The sequence below is a fragment of the Rhinopithecus bieti genome, unplaced genomic scaffold (genome assembly GCF_001698545.2).
Source record: "Rhinopithecus bieti isolate Rb0 unplaced genomic scaffold, ASM169854v2 scaffold_4655, whole genome shotgun sequence".
Lineage (NCBI taxonomy): Eukaryota > Metazoa > Chordata > Mammalia > Primates > Cercopithecidae > Rhinopithecus > Rhinopithecus bieti.
The window spans coordinates 382,184-398,110 of record NW_016804517.1 but is presented as its reverse complement, the minus strand read 5'-3'; the positions used below and the strand labels follow the sequence as shown (position 1 = coordinate 398,110).

The 15,927-nt window shown below is 41.0% G+C and overlaps 1 pseudogene; it reads left to right on the top strand.

Moving 5' to 3' along the window:
• Positions 1-4,446: 4,446 nt before the first annotated feature.
• LOC108527533 (40S ribosomal protein S26-like) lies at positions 4,447-5,053 on the top strand (annotated as a pseudogene).
• The last annotated feature ends 10,874 nt before the right edge of the window (positions 5,054-15,927 follow it).

Genomic DNA, 15,927 nt, shown 5'->3' with positions numbered 1-15,927 from the left:
TAGCCAGGCGTGGTAGCGTGCACCTGTAGTCCCAGCTACTCAGGAAGCTGAGACAGGAGAATTGCTTGAACCCGGGAGGCAGAGGTTGCAGTGAGCCGAGATGGCACCATTGCCCTCCAGCCTGATGACAGGATGAGACTCCTCCTCACAAAAAAAAAAAAAGAAAAGAAAGAAAGAAAGAATGTAGTAGACTTCCTATTGATTTCACTTCTAGGAATGCCATGATTAATTAGCTAATGCCAGAGCTTTACATGAGTCAGACTATTCTGATTGCTGCTTTGCCTCTGCTGTCCACTACAGTAACTAGGCCCACCTTGCTCTTGACAGTTGAGTGCCACCATTTGGTCCCTGCCATCTCAGGATCCAGTTGTTCCCATTGCATTTTAATTTTCCAATTGAGTGACCGCGGTTCCCACTGTAAGATCTGGTATACAGAGAAGAGCAATCACAGAGAGCTCCTCAAGAATGGTGGTACTCCCCTCACAAATTTATTTTGCAAGGTATTGGTGAAGGGTATGTTGTTTGGACCCTCCCAGTGGGGATGAGTAGGTCTAAAGTGACAAATCCACTCTAGCCTTCCAGTCTCCCTAAGCTTGGGATCCTTTCCTCTACATTAAACCAAGGGAGATCAGGCATTTCCAGCTTGCACAGTGGAGGACCATCTTTTGATCCGTGTTTCAGCTAAACAAGCAAATAAACTATTAGAAACCTTTTTCTAACTCCCCAAGCTGTAGCATTAAATGCAGAATCTCTGCTTAGTGGGCCCATATTAATAAATCCAGTCTGATCCAACTTTATGTTCCTTCTGCCTGTCAATGAAAAGAGTCAAATTCTAGAAAATATTTGAAGAGATTTATTCTGAGCCAAATATGAGTGACCATGGCCCATGACACAGGTCTCAGGAGGTCCTGAGAGCATGTATCCAATATGGTTGGAGTATAGCTTGGTTTTATACATTTTAGGGAGGCATGAGACATAAAATGCATTTAAGAAATACATTGGGTTGGTCCACAAAGGTGGGACAACTCAAAAGTGAGGGAGGGTGGGGGTGTTGGTGCACGACTTTCAGGCCCTAGGTAAATTTAAACATTTTCTGGTTGACAATTGGTTGAGTTTGTCTAAAAAGACCTGGGGTCAATAGAAAATGTTCAGGTTATGATAAAAAATTGTGAAGACTAAGGTTCTTTTGAAGTCTTATGGTGGTTGCCCTTAGAGACAATAGATGACAAATGCTTCTCCTATTCAGATCTTTGAAAGGTGTTGACTTTTAGTTAATCTCTTTAGGATTGGGAGGGCCTGGAAGAAAAAGATCTAGTTATGTTAATAGAGATTCTTATAGATGCCAATTTCCCCCCCACAAAAGACAGCTTTGCAGGGCCATTTCAAGATACAGCAAAAAACATGTTTTGGGGTAAAATATTTTTATTTTCTTCCTTGTCTCATGATGTTATGCCAGCGTCAGGTTGGAAAGTAAGTTACCATATATAGGGTTAAATAAAACTCATCTGATGAGAATTTATGGTTTGTAGGGCATGATTCCCCAGACCCCTTAGATAGGAATTTGGGCAAGATAAAAAAAATGGAGCTTAGTCCTCACACCATTATCCCAAACCTTTAATGTCCTTTCCCACATGTGTTCTCCAGATTTCTGCTTCTATCAATTAGAAAACTCAAGTAGTTCTTTCCTCATGGGTCACACTCTGAACTTCATCTCTAGGGACCTACAGGCACTTGAGTCTAGTTATTGGCATAGAAGCAAAGAGTGGGTATTGGGGCTGGGTCCTGAGGAGAATCAGCATTGTCTTGCCTGGCAACTGCCTCAGGGGGGCCATCACTGTTTCCTCAAGCAATGCAGGGTTAATCTCTTCAGACTGTTGTAGAAAGGCTGATAGCAGCCTGGGTTGGGGAGGGGATGTTGCCACCACTGTGAGTGGGGAGGCCGTCTTCTCCTCTGGCAAAAAAGGCTTATCAGAAATTAGGAGCCCCCAGATTCATCAGAGTCCTCCCACACATCCCTGTCCCAAGTTATAGGGTCTCATTCCTTCCCTACCAATGCCCTTACTTTAACAGTAGACACCTGGTGAGGCTGAGCATGCACCTTTTGCTGTAGGTCTTGTGTCTGATTCTCAGCAGTTTCAGCCCTTTGTCTGGAGAAGATAACACTCTCATCCAGGCAATCATAGTAGATTTGAGGCTAAGTATGTGCTTCTGGGGCCAGAAGATAGAATCCCTAAGCTCATCCTTTTTTTCCAGCACTTGTCCAGGGAACTTAGGAACAACCAACCAACTTCATTGTATTTCTTGGTTCTCTGCAAATGTTCAAAGTTATTATATAGAGAGTCACTAAACCCCTCGACTCTGAGGAGCAGTGAATCAGAAGTATAAAATGCATTTATTTTTCACAACTCTAAACCACACCAAGGACTATCAGTGTCCTCCATACTATTAGAAGTAGAGTCCTTAGCACTTTTAGGTTTAATCAGATTAAAGAGCCAACTCCAGAAACCCCAAAACCAACTAAAGAAATCCATCCTTAAAATGGATGGAAAGGATATGTGTTTGCTAAGCTTTTACCATTTACAGGGTTTTGGTTGAAACTGTAGGAATCTATTTGAAGAACTCAAATTATCCTGGCCAATAGGAAGGTGAGTTTATTTATGATCTGAAAATAATATTTAGTCTATTCTCCATTCTTTTGATGCCAACAAGGAAAGAAACCTGATCAAGAAAATGCCCTGATGTGTGTGTGTGTGTGTTTTTTTTTTTTGATATCAAGCTCCTGCCTTTGGACTCTGATATGTGTATATATATGTATATATATATATATACACACACACAAAGGGAGTTTGTTAGGGAAAACTGGCTCACATGATTACAAGGCAAAGTCCCACAATAGGCCATCTGCAAGCTAGGGAAGAGAGAAGCCAGTAGTGGATCAGTTCAACTCCAAAAGCCTCAAAACCAGGCAAGCTGATAGTGCAGCCTTCAGTCTGTGGTAAAAGCCCCAAGACCCCCCAGGAAGCCACTAGTCTAAGTCCCAGTCCAAAGACCAAAGGACCTGGAGTCTGATATCCAAGGGCACGAGGATCAGAAGGAAGCCAGAAGACTCAGCCAGCAAGATTATCCCATCTTCTTCTGCCTGCTTTGTTCTAGCCTTACTGGCAGCTGATTGTATGGTGACCACTCACATTGAGGATGGGTCTTCCTCTTCCAGTCCACCAACTCAACTGTCAAATCTCTACTGATAACACCCTCACAGACACACCCAGAAACAATACTTTACCAGCCATCTAGATATTCTTCAGTCTAATCAAGTTAACACCTAATAACCATTTCACCATCCTTCTACTACAGGCAATGGCAGGGCTGAAAAGGACTTGTGTTTGCTGAGTTTTTAACCATTTACAGAGTTTTGGTTGAAACTGTAGGAATCTATTTAAAGAACTCATTATCCTGGCCAATAGGAGGGAGAGTTTATTTATGATCTGAAAATAATACTTAGTCTATTCTCCATTCTTTTGATACCAACAAGGAAAAAACCTGGTCAAGAAAATGCTCTGATGTGTGTTTTTTGATATCAAGTTTCTGCCTTTGGACTCAACTGATAAGAAATTTCTGATTATCCAACCTGGGCAAGGCTCAAGATATTACTGCAAAAGCATTTTCTCCAATAAAGAGTTTGCTAAGCAAATTGACATTATGAACATGCTTTCATGGACTAATTAACCTACTTTAACAAACAAGTTGTTTATGAAGTTCACCAGGTGAACATGTGTGGACAGAGCTAATGAATACAAATACCTCTTCCTAGCAGGCTCTCAATCTGTAAATATAGTTCAGAAGCTAGGAGTTATTTCCTGTTGTTGGAGGTATTCGAAAAAAAAGTTCGATTTATTTTAAAATAATTAAAATTTTAAAAATGGATGTACTCTCTAAAACCACTTGATCTCCTCCTACACAGAATGACTTTTCTACTAATAACTCCAAGTTAATGAACATTTTATTCTGTCTAATAAGTTTTTTTTTAATTGCATGCACAGACATGGGAGGGTAGCATGCATAGTGGTTACAAATGTGGACTACAGAGCCAGACTCTCTGGGTTTGAATCCTGCTCTGCCATTCTACTTAGTAGGTACTTACACTGTTTGTGCCTCATATCCTCTTCTATAAAATGGGAATAGCAATATTACCTGCTTCATAGTTGTTAAGAAGGTTAAATTAGTTAATATATGTAAGGTACTCAGAAGAGTATTCAGTGCTATGTGCATTAGCTTTATTGTCTTGACTTAGCCAACTAAGCACTGGGCCTCAAACAACAAATCTGAACAACTCAACCTCACTTTGTTGTACCACCTGGGGAATTTGTATTTGCAAAAGAACCCAAGCATTAGATCATGGATGGGTTAAGCTGGTTATTTCTCAGCAGAATTCTAAGAAAGGTGTCCATGGCCAAGTAGGTTAAGGAATGGAATGGATAATGAAGGCTAAGGTTGAGGTTTGTCTTTTTTTTAGGCAGGAAAAAGTTTACAAAATTCTTTCTGGAAAGAAAGAAAATTTCTTTCCAGATTTATTTGAAAAGAGCACTCTATATCAGTTTAAGATTTTTTCTTGGAATATTTGTATTTTGTATGACTCTACCACACCAGAACTGCAATGGGACAAATAAATTAAAATAAATGCTTCTCCTCTCTCCGGTCCATCCCTCCAAGATGACAAAGAAGGAACAACGGTCGTGCCAAAAAGGACCGCGGCCACGTGCAGCCTAATCACTGCATGAACTGTGCCCAATGGGTGTCCAAGGACAAGGCCATTAAGAAATTCATCATTCAAAACATAGTGGAGGCTGGGGCAGTCAGGGACATTTCTGAAGTGAGCGTCTTCGATGCCTATGTGTGTCCCAAGCTCTGTGTGAAGCTACGTTACTGTGTGAGTTGTGCAGGTCACAGCAAAGTAGTCAGGAATTGATACTGTGAAGCCCGCAAGGACTGAACACCCACACCCTGATTTAGGCCTGCGAGTACTGCCCCACGTCCCCCCACAAAGCCCACGTAAGGAGCTTAGTCCTTAAAGACTGAAGACGGACTGTTCTCTGCAGAAAAATAAAATGGAAATTGTACTTAAAAAAATAAAGTAAAAAATAAATGCTTCCTATTATAATAGCTTTTTAAGGTTTAGATTAATAATTTCACAACTCCTATTACATACAAGTGCATCTTTGGGATGCAAGTACATACATGTTCAGCTTATTAGCATGTTATTTTCACTTCTACTCAAAAAACATTCTCAACTTGGCTGACTCATTTTAATAGGGACAAAATTTTCACTTTCCAACTTGAACAAGGAAGTGGTAACAATTGATTTAGATAGGAGTATCAGAATTTCATTTTGCTAAGGTCTTTTTTGTACTTCTTAATGCAGTAACACTTTAGGATAGAATGAATATTGTTGGTATCACCACTTCTGCAAATGTGCTCACTCCTTCTTTTCTGTTTATTCTAGAAGGTTTACTCATACACTAAATATGGGATGCACCAGTTTTTTATGCTGCAAGTTTGAAATAATACCATTTATTTCAACTACTTAAAAAATATGGGGCTGGGTGCAGTGGCTCATGCCTGTAATCCCAGCACCTTGGGAAGCTGAGATGGGAGGATTGCTTGAGCCTACAAGTTCAAGACCAGCCCGGGCAAAATTGTTAGACCCTGCCTCTACAAAGAAAAAAAAAAATTAGCTGCATCTGTAGTCCTAGCTACTCAGGAGACTGAGATGGGAGGATCCCTTGAGCTCAGGAGATTGGAGCTGCAGTGAACCATGATCATGTTGACACACTCTAGCCTGGGTAACAGAGTGAGAACCTGTCTCAAAAAAAACCAAAACCAAAACAAAAGACTTTGGGTTATAACTCAGAATATGTTAGTTTGGTGAATTCTTCCAGAAAAGAAACATTCAATGTTTGATTACCTGCCTTTGAAAACTGGCTGTCCTTCTGAAAAGACTTCACAAATAAAATTGCAAAGAATGCAGGTGTAGAGAGAACTGAGATAACAGCTTGTCCAAAAGGAAATGAGAGTAATTTGTTGAGCAATTTAATGGATCTGAGGTACACTAATCTGATGAGGTAAATTGCTAACCATTACCATAATGTCCTAAGGGAAACAGAAGGGATCACATCAGGGCCCCCTAACTAAAACTGAAATATGTTATTGTTTCTGGCCACTCATGGATGGCAGACAGAGTGACATTGAGAGCATGCACCTGGGTTGGACTCTCAGCTGAGCCCCTTTATACAAGGGCTGGGCAAACCTGGGAAAGTTAGTAAAACAGTTGTTTGCCTCATCGATACAATGGGGGGCATAATATTCTATTTTATTTGTAATAATGCATATCATGTTAGTTATCTGTTCCAGCATTAGAAACTTAATGGCTTAAACAACACATATTTAAAAACTCGAAGTTTCTGAAGGTCAGCGTTCCAGGCTTAGCTGGGTGATTCTGCCTCAAGGTCTCTCACAAGGGTGCAATCAAGGTGTCAGTCAGGACTCTGGTGATATGGTTTGGTTGTGTCCCCACCCAAATCTCATCTTGAATTGTAGCACCCATAATTCCCATGTGTTGTGGGAGGGACCCAGTGGGAGGAAATCGAATCATGGGAGCGGGTCTTTCCCATATTGTTCTTGTGGTAGTGAATAAGTCTCATGAGATCTGATGGTTTTATAAAGGGGCATTCCCCTGCTCAAGCTCTCTTTCCTGCTGCCATGTAAGATGTGATTTTGCTCTTCATTTGCCTTCTGCCATAATTGTGAGGCCTCCCCAGCCATGTGGAACTGTGAGTCAATTAAGCCTCTTTCCCTTATAAATTACCCAGTCTCGAGTATGTCTTTATTAGCAGTGTGAGAACAGACTAATACATCTGGTCTCATCTGGAGGTTTGACTGAGGGAAGATCCACTTCTAAGCTCACTCTGTGACTGCTGGTAAGCCTCAGGCTGTCACTGGCTATTGACTGAAGACGTTAGTTTCTTCCCTGGTGGACCTCTTCCTAGGGCGGCTCACAACACAACAGCTGGCTGTCCTCAGAGGAAGCCAGGGAGACAGTGGGAGGGAGTGAGGAAGATGGAAGTCAGTCTTCTCGTAACCTAATCTTGGAAGTGACATCCAATCACTTTTGCCATATTATAGTCCCTAGAAGCCAGTCATTACCCCAGCCCACTTTCAAGGGGAGAGGATGACACAGCAGGAGATAGGGACAATGAAGGCCATCTCAGAGGCTGCCAACCACATATGCAAATACATGCCTTTCCTGACTTGTAGCACCAGTCTCGGGAAGGAGTTTATAACCTCATGCAGGATTAAATAGTTCCTGGCTGAAATCAGCTCTGCCCAAGGATTAAGGACAGCTGAATTTGACACCTATAAAGCATCACTCTTGAATTCTTCCTGAATTCAGTAAAATGAGTCAGTTAATTAACTCATTGCTAGAGTTTCTGCCATATCAGTATATTCCCAGTGGAACAATGAAGATTAACCTGAAAAATGAGTCATGGTTATAGCTATTGCACAAAAAATCAAGGAAATATTCTTTCAGTATTTGAAAGGTATTATTCAGCAATGAAGTTGCTCATGCCATTGATGAACAAGTAAGGGAAGTTCCAGCACAGTAGTGTAGAAGCTGAAAGGAGGCTCACTTTAATTAATGTAATTTTTATGAGGGTAAAACATAGTTTAACAGATCATATATCAGATGAAATGATAATAAATTTATTGCAAAAAGGGTTAGCAGATTAGGATGCAATCTTATTTGTCAACTCATGCTTGAATTATACCCTAGCTTGACTATGCACTAACGAATTAGACAAAAATCAAGGAAAACATTCTATGAGAATCAATTGGCTATGTGGAATTTATAACAGAGTATGAATATTTGATATTTTTTGTAAGTTGTGACCTCCTGATTGAAGGCATAGGCATCAGCTTACTACCATTCATTATCATGTTTGCACTAAGGCAATGATAATTGATAAAAACTCCTGAGTACTGGTGAGGAAAGTTCTGAAGCTTTAGTAGTTCTGAAAGAAATATGGACAGGAGGTTCTAGATGTAGAGGAAGAAAAACACTTTTCCTAGACCCTCTTGGGTTTAGGGGCTGGAGCCTGTGACTTAAACTGACAAATGACAGATTAATAAAAAGTTATTTTATATGCACATAGGGAGGGAGGTGTCACAGGAAAGAAGTGAAAACCTAAATCAGTCAGGCCTAAGAGCTTATATATCATCTTAACAAAGGGTGATAAATTCTGGAAAAATGATATGACAAAGGAAAAGGGGCTTGGGCTTCTAATGGTGGTACATTGTGGGAGGGTAAATATATGGGGGAAGCTAATTGAAGAAAAGGGTTATGGTAGTAAGGTTTGTTTGTACAGACTCGTCTCCGTGCTGACTTGCCAGCTCCTGTGACACTGGTTGTTCTCTGCCTTCTGGTATGGGAGAGGGGAGGGAAGATACTTTTACAAATGGCAATTTGTTATATTTACCCTACTTTTAGGCAGAGAAGGGGAGGGTAAAGAGTTCCTTCTGAATCTGCTGTTTCTCAATTGCTTTAACCTCAAAATAATCCTTATGCCAAAGTGGCATATTTGGGGGTGGTATATTCTCATCCCCTTCACCAGACTCTCAATCGATCACCAATAAACAGTCCTTAGACAAATTATTGTGCAAACTGTCTCACATATCTTCAAGTGGAATTTTTCACTGTCAAAGGCATACTTTGGAAGCTGACCCAGCCTAGAGTCTAAGGAAGGCCTGAGCCAGGCAGTCTCCAGACATAATGCGGTAGAAATGATAGCACTCTGGGTGGGACAGTTTCCCAAGGTGTGTGGAGCCACATTTGGAAGGATCAGATTGGTGTCTCATGGGGCTGATGTGAAAGTCTGCTGACAAAAAGGAGCTTCTGATCTGAGAAGAGCCTGCTGGGTGGTGGCAATGTCCACTTGGATTCTTTTGAGGTGCACACTGGCTGGGTTTTGGATACCAGCACCTCTGCCAATCCAGCATCAAGTGTTCTGTGCTTCAGGCACTCCAACGTTCTTGTGATACAATTTTTCTAGCTCTTTGCTTCTGCCGTGTCTATGCTTCTCTTCTTTACCTAAAGGCTCTGCTTCCTTATGGATTCCATTGCCTGATGACATTTGCTCAATGGCTTTTTTTGATTCATCTTTCAGTTTCTGCTGCCAATATGGAGTTCCCGTCTGCCTCATATTTAATGTCTGCCTTCTCCCAATGTGGAGCAGTTACCTGGCTCTCTTTACACAGTCTATTCTGGGATGGTGGAAAGATCTAGTTCTGGGTGTGCAATCATGTTGACCTAAAGCTACCATATTGGTTGGGTGTGGTGGCTCACACTTGTAATCCCAGCATTTTGGGAGGCCAAGGCAGGTGGATTACTTGAGGTCGGGAATTCCAGACCAGCCTGGCCAACATAGTGAAACCCCATCTCTACTAAAAGTACAAAAATTAGCCGGGCATGGTGGCAGGTGCCCGTAATCCCAGCTACTCAGGAGGCTGAGGCAGGAGAATCACTTGAACCCAGGAGGTGGAGGTTTCAGTGAGCCAAGATCATGCCACTGCATTCTAGCCTGGGTGACAGAGCGAGACTCCGTCTCAAAAAAAAAAAAAAAAAGAAAAGCTAAAAAGCTACCACATCCTCCTTTCTTCCACACCTAGGGTGAGTGTGGACACCTCACAATTGAAGGGAGAAAAAGCACAATTCCCCTTCTATAGAGAGACTCTTTTGCAAGGCAGGTGCTATAATCTTGTGTAATCGCATGCACATAATCACAATCACATACCTCACATTGCCTTTACCATATTCCGTTGGTTATAAACAAGTCACAGGTCCCACCCACATTCAAGGGGAGGGGCTTACATAAAGACATGAATATCAGAAGGGGGAACCATGGGGACCACTTTAAAGTCTATCCACCACACATCTTTGTCTCCTTCAGTCCGTGACTGTTCCTCAGTTTGTCCTCTTCTTTCATAACTTTGACTTTTTCGAAGAGTACTGATTATTTATCTTGCAGAGTGTTCTCCATCAGTCTGACATTTTCTCACTATTGGGTTAAGATTATGTATTTTTGACAAGAATACCACAGAAGTGACATGCCCTTCTCATTACATCTTACAAGAAGGTACATGATGTGGATGTTTTGTTTTGTTAGCCTAGATCATATGGTTAAGATAGGTATGCTGGGTTTGTCCACTGTGAAGTTACTTTCCTCCCTTTGTAATAATAAATATCTTGGGATAGAAACTTTGAGACTATACAAATACACTGTTTCTACTTGAATTTTTTCCCACAACTTTAAGATTTCATTGATGGATTGTGTCTGCAACAATTACCAATGGTGATTTATCATTTCTCTCATTCCTTTTACATGTATTCATTGGAATCTCTCCAGAAGAAAGATTTATCCCTCTCTTCCACATGTTCATGTATTCAATAATTTATTTATATCATTATGGACTCTCAGATGTCTATTTTATTCTGTGGGTTATAATTAAATACTATCATTACAGATTTTGTGGTTCTAATTGTCCTAGCTTTGGCAACTGGGAGTTCTTTCAGGCTGGTTTCTGTGCCCTTTTGATATGCCTTCATTTTTTTTTTTTTTTTTTTTGAATACTTCATTACTTTCTAGCACAGGAGGCTTCAGCCTTATTTTGTATTCTTCCTGCCTCAGCCCTGGAATCAACTACTTCTCCAAGGAGCCTTGGTTTCTTTTATCAAAGAATAGTATTTAGAAACCAAGATCTCAGTACTAGGTGTGTTCATTGCTATTGTAATTTTATTGCTTTTAGATTCTCTCAGTGGACAGAGCTAGGAAATACAAACATGTTTACCAGCACATTCATATACACATATCTATATCTACTTATATGTATGTATATTAAAAACCTAGGCATTCATACTTGTATTAGTCCATTTTTACACTGCTGATAAAGACATACCCAAGATTGGGTAATTTATACAGGAAAGAGGTTTAATGGACTTACAGTTTCATGTGGCTGTGGAGGCCTCACAATCATGGTGGAAGGCAAGGAGGAACAAGTCACGTCTTACATAGATGGCAGCGAAGAGAGAGCTTATGCAGGGAAACTCCCCCTTATATAATCTTCAGATCTTGTGAGGCTTATTCTCTATCATGAGAACAGCATGGAAAGACCTGCTCCCATGATTCAATTACCTCCCACCAGGTCCCTCCCACAACTTGTGGGAGTTCAAGATGAGATTTGGGTGGGAACACAGCCAAACCATATAAATACTGATACCTCTATTTCCTGTCTAATGCCACCAGGTTATTCTAGCTTTTCCTCCTCCTTTGTAATTTCTTTCACTGACAGAAAGCTGGCTCTTATTACCAGCAATATACCTACCTATTTATTCAAACCTAGTATACATATAAAATAGTTTCAGAATTGCTAACCCATATCCTTGTAAGAAAAAATGTGTGGCTGGGCACAGTGGCTCATGCCTGTATTCCCAGCACTGTGGGAGGCTGAGGTGTGAGGATCACTTGAGTCCAGGAGTTCAAGAGCAGCTTGGACAACATAGTTAAGACCTCACCTTTACAAAATATCAAAAAAATTAGCTGAGCATGGTGGTAATGCCTGTTGTCCCAGTTACTTGGGAGGTTGAGGTGGGAGGATAACTTGAGCCCAAGAGGTCAAGGCTGCAGTGAGCTGTGACAGTATTGCTGAACTCCAGCCTGGACAACAGAGCAAAACTCTGTCTCCAAAACAAAACAAAACAGAAAATAAAGCAAATTTGTGAACTAGAGTGCAGTATTTGTGTACAGTTCTTTTTGTCTTTAGCCTTACAGTAACCAGTTAAAATATTGCTTTCTAAAGTAACTTGTTTTTTTTTTTTTTTTACTGCTGTCTTCAGTATGGTCACATGATTCATCTATAATACATTTATGTTCATTTAAAAATGTTATTTATTTTTATTCTAAGCGAATTAACACAGAATGTGGATTTTTTGTTTGAGATGGAGTCTTGCTCCATCGGACAAGCTGGAATGCAGTGGTACGATTTCAGCTCACTGCACCCTCCACCTCCCTAGTTCAAGCAATTCTCCTGCCTTGGCCTCCTGAGTAGCTGGAATGACAGGCACCTGTCACCAAGTCTGACTAATTTTTGTATTTTTAGTAGAGACGCGATTTCACCATGTTGGCCAGGCTGGTCTCAAACTCCTGACCTCAGGTGATCCGCCCACTTTGACCTCCCAAAGTGCTGGGATTACAGGCATGAGCCACTGTGCCAGGCCTGGTGAAACACTTTTGAGAGAGACAGAAAAGAGGAGAGGCAAGCCACCGAATTAGAATAAAGAGCCGTCAATGCTGAAAGCCCTTCAAAATGCACACAATTTTTTCAGACTTGTTCCAGCTTACCAGCTACTTGAAACTATCGGTTAACTCTCTTTTCCTCAAACCCCAACATTCAAATTAAGGAAAAAAAGGGAAATTTTATTAAGTAAATATGTAATTTTAAGTAAAGATGAACTAAGTAACCAAATAGAGAAATATCTCCAAATCCATAGCATTTCTCCAAAACAAGAATGATAGAAGGGGAATAAAGTGGGGAATTCCACTTATAATTTAATAGGAATTACTTATATATGCGACCTAAGAAATCTGACTAGATTGAGATACCACGTGGCAGAGAGGAAACTTGATCTTTATATCAATTCATCCCAAAATAATGTATAATTTACTTATTAACAATTTCAATCAGAAGCCTTATACAACATTAGGGGGCAGCTCAGGGGGCTTAAGAAAGAAAATCAGTAATTAGTCTGAAAGGGCAAATGGGCAAAAGAGTTCATTATAAAATTGAGCTGCTTCTCCCATGGGCTCCATGATGGGTAGTAACAAGGATTTAGCACCCAACAACTGCCAGGTGTAGCTGCTGCCAGCTAATATTACACATTATGCATGAGGAACCACAAACTAAGGCATTTGAACTAGAGTGATTCCATATTGGACAGGGGCAGGGTAAAATAAGACTGAGACCTGCTAGGCTGCATTCCCAGTAGGTTAGGCATTCTAAGTCAGCACAAGATACAGGTCATAAAGACCTTGCTGATAAACAGGATGCAGTAAAGCCAGCCAAATCCCACCAAAACCAAGATGGCCATGAAAGTGACCTCTGCTTGTCCTCTGCTCATTATATGCTAATTATAATTCATTAGAATGCTAAAAGACACTCCCATCAGTATCATGACAGTTTACAGATGCCATGGCAACCTTAGGAAGTTACCCTATATGGTTTAAAAGGAGAGGAACCCTCAGTTCCAGGAATTGCCCATCCCTTTCTGGGAAAACTCATGAATAATCAACCCCTTGTTTAGCATATAATCAAGAAGTAACATTAAGTATCCTTCTTAGTGGAGCAGCTCAAGGTTCTGCTCTGTCTATGGAGTAGCCATTTTTTCATTCCTTTACTTTCTTAATAAACTTGATTTCACTTTGCACCGTGGACTCGCCCTGAATTCTTTCGAGAGATCCAAGAACCCTCTCTGGATTCTGAGGTCTGGATCAGGATCCCTTTCCAATAACAAAATCAGTAATATTATTGATTATTTAATCAACAATGTTAGAAAAAAAATGGTATGGTCCAACAATATTTTAAAGTATTAACTGATTTTACACCAAATATTCCCCATCCTGGACCCTCTACCATTCAAGCAAGACCATTCTGAGTTCCGCGTGGAGAGTAGAAAATATAATTAGTCTTCTGATTTTTGTTAGACCAAAGCCTTTAGATAAAAGAAAGAACTCAGACTAAACAAAGCATTTCAGAGAAAATCACTCAGGCCTAATAAAAGCTCTCCACTGGAATTAGAGCTAAGTGATCTTGCAAGAGAATTCTCAGGGCAGGATTCAAGAGTGTGTGTTTTTACAAGCACTCTTGTAAAAAGGGGATCTTTGCGCTTGCTGGAGCTGGAAAGACGGTGGGCTAGTTGTTCCCTGCCTGGCTGCACGGTAGCCTTACCTGAGGGTTTAATTTTCTGGTGCAGGGGAGAGCAAAAGCCAGGCAGCAGATTTTTTTTTTTTTTTCCTAAGCTTCCCAGGTGATTTTAACGACTAGTTAACCCTGAGAACTTTTCTTGGTAAAGTTTGTTTGCTTCCCCACAACGCTTTTAGGCGTTTTATTGCAGTCAAACATTATAAATGAATTTTTACAATATTATCCAAGGTGTTTCCCCAACACATACATTTCTTCTCTTTCTACTTTATTTCCTAAATTTATTGTACAAAATTAAAACATGGGTGAGTTGGAGGACCTACAAGGACAGTGTTTTGCAGATTGTGGTTTCTGAACCAGCAACATCAGCAGCCCTTGGGAACTTTTAGAAATGCAAATTCTGTGTCCCACTCTAGACTTCTGAATGAGACGTGCTGGTGGGGTGGCGGGGCGCAATGTGGATTTTTCACAAGCCCTCCGGGGGATCTGGGGCACCCTAATTTTGAGAACCAATGATTCTCTTAATGAGAAACTTTAAAAACTACTGACGCCTAGCCGGGCGCGGTGGCTCACGCCTGTAATCCCAGCACTTTGGGGGGCTGAGGCGGACGGATCACCTGAGGTCAGGAGTTCGAGACCAGCCTGGCCAACATGGCGAAATCCTGTCTCTACCAAAAAGTACAAAAATTAGCTGGGTGTGGTGGCAGATGCCTGTAATCCCAGCTGCTCAGGTGGCTGAGGCAGGAGAATAGCTTGAACCTGGAAGGCGGAGGTTGCAGTGAGATCGCGCCATTGCACTCCAGCCTGGGCGACAAGAGTGAGACAATTCTTATTAAAAAAAAAAAAAAAAAAAAGAACCTGTTGAAGTCAGAAAAACTCAGCCAATTGGTTATTAATAACAGAAGTAAATGATTTGTCTAACATTAAACAAGTGTAACTGTTGTTTTTGCTAAGATTTGTTGAATTTTGAAGTGTTTTTCCATAAATACCCAAATTGTTTCTCCTTTATGCAATGTGTGAGTATACTAATAAATATACTTCTTTTACATGAATGCAAAACTAAACAATAACTTCAAACTGGATTCCATTCAAGAAATGGCAGAAGAGCATTACTTTTGCCTGGGAGTAAGGATTTTTCCACTGGCCACCTAAGATCTCTGGGCAGCCTTTTGGTGAGAGGGTCAGTGCTGCCAGTGCAATGTTTGCCTGTCACTTTTTCTCTGTGTACTATACCTGGGTATTTACTGATAGCCTGGAGCACTTCAGGAAGGAAGAACCAGAAACAGCAGGGTAGAAAGTGAATACCTCATGCAGCCCAAGGCATCAACTGAAGCAGCCTTGGCCAACAGTAGGGTGACAGATCAGCCTCCTGTTTAACTTCCTTTTAACCTTGAAAACTCAGATTAAATATCACCAGTCATAGGATCTCTTCATAGTCCAGCAGTCATCACCTCTGTTTTTATGTACTTTTAAAATTACTCTAAATATCCTTTTATTCCAGCAATTAATCACATTTTCTTAGAAGTATTTGTGTACAGCTGGGCGTGGTGGCTCACACCTGTAATCCTAGCACTTTGGGAGGCTGAGGCAGGTGGATCACGAGGTCAGGAGTTCAAGATCAGCTTTGCTAAGATTGTGAAACCCCGTCTCTACTAAAACTACAAAAATCAGCCAAGTGCGGTGGCAGGTGCTTGTAATACCAGTTACTTGGGAGGCTGAGGCAGGAGAACCGCTTGAACCCAGGCGACACAGGTTTCAGTGATCCGAGATTGCACCACTGCACTCTAGCCTGGGCAACAGAGTGAGACTCCATTTCAAAGAAAAAAAAAATCGGAATTATTTGTGTACATCTCCATCTCCCACATCAGACCATGGGCACCTCAGGACAGTGACTTCTCCTTC